At 49.1% G+C, this 4,242-nt stretch overlaps 1 non-coding gene and 1 pseudogene across 1 annotated transcript; both read right to left on the reverse strand.

Moving 5' to 3' along the window:
* Window positions 1–1,260: 1,260 nt before the first annotated feature.
* LOC149573700 (5.8S ribosomal RNA) lies at window positions 1,261–1,414 on the reverse strand. The gene has a single exon (XR_016360947.1). It is a non-coding gene; the product is annotated as a 5.8S ribosomal RNA (ribosomal RNA).
* Window positions 1,415–2,129: 715 nt separating this feature from the next.
* On the reverse strand, window positions 2,130–2,819 carry LOC149573701 (18S ribosomal RNA; annotated as a pseudogene; the record flags this gene model as incomplete).
* Window positions 2,820–4,242: the final 1,423 nt, after the last annotated feature.

A 4,242-nucleotide genomic window follows, 5' to 3' on the forward strand; every position in this document is an offset into this window, starting at 1 on the left:
TCGAGGCACCAAGTCGAGCACGGTGACATGAGTCCTGCGAAAAATCTAGAGGTGGTTAAGGCTCGAGGCGATAGGAGTCAGGGTTGCCGACACAATTTGGGTTGAAAACTTTGGGCGTTAACCCAAAAAAAGAGTTGACTTTCTTTGGATCACGCACATGACTCGGCGCACTTAGAATCATGTCGAGCACGGTGACATGAGTCGTGCAAAAAAATTGGAGGCAGTTAAGGCTTGACACGATTCGAGTCAGGGTTCGGGTAGTTGGGATGATTTGTGTCGAGGTTTTCAACACGGTTCGAGTTGAAAAGTTTGGGCATTAACCCTAAAAAGAAAAAAGTTGACCTCTTTTGGACCACGTACATGACTCGGGGCACTTAGAATCAAGTCAAGCATGGTGACATGGGTTGTGCAAAAAATTTGGAGGCGATTCAAGTCAGGGTAGCCAACTCGATTTGAGTTCAAAACTTTGGGCGTCAACCCAAAAAATAGGTTGACCAATTTTGGATCACGTACATGAGTCGTCTGCCCTCGCAAAAATTACAAAACTCAGGGACCCGCCTAGAATTTGCAGTCGAAAGATTTTTCTGCCCTCACAAAAATTTAAAAGCCTGCATCCGCTTCCCTCCTGGCAATTTCAAGCACTCTTTAACTCTCTTTTCAAAGTCCTTTTCATCTTTCCCTCGTGGTACTTGTTTGCCATCAGTCTCTTGCCCATATTTAGCCTTGGATGGAATTTACCACCCGATTAGGGCTGCATTCCCAAACGCCCCGACTCGCCGACAGCGCCTCGTGCTGCGATAGAGTCCAGGCCCGACGGGGCTCTCACCCTCTCCTGCGCCCCCTTCCAGGGGACTTGGGCCTGGTCCATCATTGAGGATGCTTCCATAGACTACAATTTGACAGCCACGACCATCGATTTTCATGCTGGGCTCTTCCTGGTTTGCTTGTCATTACTAGGGGAATCCTGGTAAGTTTCTTTTCCTCTACTTATTAATATGCTTAAACTCAGCAAGTACTCATGCCTGACTTGGGGATGCGGTATAGATGCAACAATGCCCGCCCTGTGGTAGGCCGCTGAGCCCAGAATAAAGTTCCTCATGAGGAATTGTTCGATTGGTGCAAACCAACGCTGGCCTTTGCAAGCCACCGCTCGTTGTGACGGATCGACGGACCTCGTGCTCATTTCAGCCGACCGCATGCCACTTGCGGACGTGGATGGCCATCTCCACTTCTCGCTGGGGAGGGCAAAATTTTGTAGTGTGACACCCAAGTAGACATGCCCTTGGCCGAGGCCTCAGGCGCAACTTGCGTTCAAAGACTTGATGATTCACGGGATTTTGCAATTCACACTAAGTATCGCATTTTGCTACATTCTTCATCGTGGTGAGAGCCGAGATATCCACTGCCGAGAGTCATGATTTTGTTTTGCTTTTATCTTTCGGCAACCCAAGCGTGCAAGGCAATGGCTCATGCTTCATTCTTTGGATTTCTAAGGTGCACGATGCACCCGTGTGTTGGGTGGTTGACACATCAAGAACCCTGAGCACCGAATTGGTGCGACAAGGAATGTTGTGGTGTGTCCTCACCCCATCACCTTGCAAAGGTGGGAGGCGATGCATGGGAGAGCCGTGTCAACAGATGGGGCCGCTGCCCCACAAATCATGCGAGTGCACCCATCCTAAACACAGAATGCTCCAAGCGATGAGTCAACACACCTGGGCAAGGCAACAGGGGGTTGCAGCAGTCCCGACTTGCCGCCGTCGAAACGACAGATCCCTGGCACAGCATCGCACACGCGATCGGACCATGAAATCTCAGCGAGGGACGAGGCCTAGACCCCCTCTGAACTTCAACTGAGCAGATACCTCTCGCTCTGACGTGGACGTCGTTCAAAGGCACCGATCCTAATCCAGATGGCATTTGAGTCTCTTCTTTGCCCCGCGGGGAATCCACACTTTCAATCACGGGCATTCGATGTGACCCTCAACCTCGACAGTGCTGGACCCGTAGCTTGGCCATCCAGCACATCACTGCAGGGCTGAGTGTCCACATGTCGCTGAGATTTCGGGGGTGGGGAGGAGGCCAGCTCCATCCCCTACATGATTTAGGGTCTCAAACCAAAAATGATCCTACCGCAGGTTCACCTACTGTAACCTTGTTACGACTTCTCCTTCCTCTAAATGATGAGGTTTAGTGAACTTCTCGCGACATCGCCAACAGGAACTGCCATCGTCACCGCGATCCAAAAACTTCACCGGATCATTCAATCAGTAGGAGCGATGGGCGGTGTGTACAAAGGGCAGGGACGTAGTCAACGCGAGCTGATGACTCGTGCTTACTAGGAATTCCTCGTTGAAGATCATTAATTGCAATGGTCTATTCCCATCATGATGCAATTTGGCAAGATTTCCAAAACCTTTTGGGCCAGGGAGAGAAACTTGTTGGTTGCATTAGTGTAGCGCGTGTGCGGTCCAGAAAATCTAAGGGCATCACAGACCTGTTATTGCCTCAAACTTCCATGGCCTAGGAGGCCATAGTCCCTCTAAGAAGCTAGCCGCGAAGGGGAACCTCCGCGTAGCTAGTTAGCAGGCTGAGGTCTCGTTCATTAATGGAATTAACCAGACAAATTGCTCCACCAACTAAGAATGGACATGCACCACCACCCATAGAATCAAGAAAGAGCTCTCAATCTATCAATCCTTACTATGTCTGGACCTGGTAAGTTTCCCCGTGTTGAGTCAAATTAAGCCGCAGGCTCCACTCCTGGTGGTGCCCTTCCACCAATTCCTTTAAGATTCAGCCTTGCGACCATACTCCCCTCGGAACCCAAACAATCTGATTTCTCAGAAGATGCTGGCGGAGTCCTTAGAGCAACATCCGCCGATCTGTGACACGTGATCTGCCAATGCAGGTACAAAAAAGTTCCTACGGGTGAACACTCACACTAGCGTTGTCAGATAAGCTTCAATCTCATGCACATGCACATACCGAAGAAGTGCACCATGAGGGAACCCACCTGCGAGCACCCACATCTCGGCAAAAAGCATTCGTGCGATTTCTTCCCCTAGATAGACAAGTTGGGCCTGCACTTGTCGGAGCATTGCAAAGACAAGTGCTCTAGTTCGCAGGAGCCTGAGAAGAACATCTCGTACAAAACCTGTTCCCCCAAAATGCTCGAATCACAAATGCTCATAGCAGAGTCGTAATGCAAATATGTACACCATGCATGCGACCAAGTAAGGACACTCAGAGACATCCATTTCCCAGGAATATGCCCCCTACATGCTTTTTGGTGCACCCCGTACAAACAGCCATACTTTGACAAGCCCTCCCAGAATTTTGCATCTAAAGAGAGATGAAATGCCTTGGGCTTTTTGTCCACCAAATGCAAACATCGAACGCTCTCTTTAGGGGGGAGCTGAAGAAGAGTATCTCCCGCAGAACCCATGAGCCGCAGCCGTTCGGATCGCACAGGGCAGGACAGGGCATGGAGAGTTTCCGCATCCAAACAAAAATTATCAGTAATACTCTACACTTCTACTAGCCTAGAACACAAAGGCTGTCATGACAGTGCCATGCACTTCTATAGGATGAGACAGTGAAGAGGCAAGCACACACCAAGAATGCACTAGCGAATAAATTATGCGGCAACCAAACCTTTCGCCAGCCCCCCTCTCAATCCCAAGGCTCTACCAATCAGAAAAAACTTAGGGTGGATAGTGGACCCTTGATGAAATTAGGGATGTCGAGCAATGCACCCATGCAACCATCTCTTTCCTTCTTGCCGTTTGGGTAGGATAAAAATGCAATGATAGAATGTGCCAATGAGATGGAGACCTTGGCTAAAAGATACAAATCCATGCGCACTCAGCAACAAGCGCATCTTAGAATCGAACACCAAATGTGCAGTGTGTTGCAAGCCATGCAGAAACCTACATATAGGGTATATCCAACAAAACAAAGTGACAAGTACTTCCCACCAGCTTTGCCATTGCGATTACTGAATGGGATATACTCACCGCCACAGATTAATGACCATCATTACCGTCTCAAAATAGATACAAGCACATCGAGCTTCATCCGATCAACTGGATGAATTTCACCTTGAAGGGGTCCAATCCAAAAGTTTCGGAGGTCACCTCCTGGAACTCTCAAGAACAAGGCCCATCTTACATGCAAACTCTGCTACTGCGCAAACACAGGTTGCAATTAAAGAGAAATTACAAGGCCCTCACAATGGCC

Source organism: Cupressus sempervirens, chromosome 2 (assembly GCF_028749045.1).
Source record: "Cupressus sempervirens isolate cs-2001-9-10 chromosome 2, ASM2874904v1, whole genome shotgun sequence".
Classification (NCBI taxonomy): domain Eukaryota; kingdom Viridiplantae; phylum Streptophyta; class Pinopsida; order Cupressales; family Cupressaceae; genus Cupressus; species Cupressus sempervirens.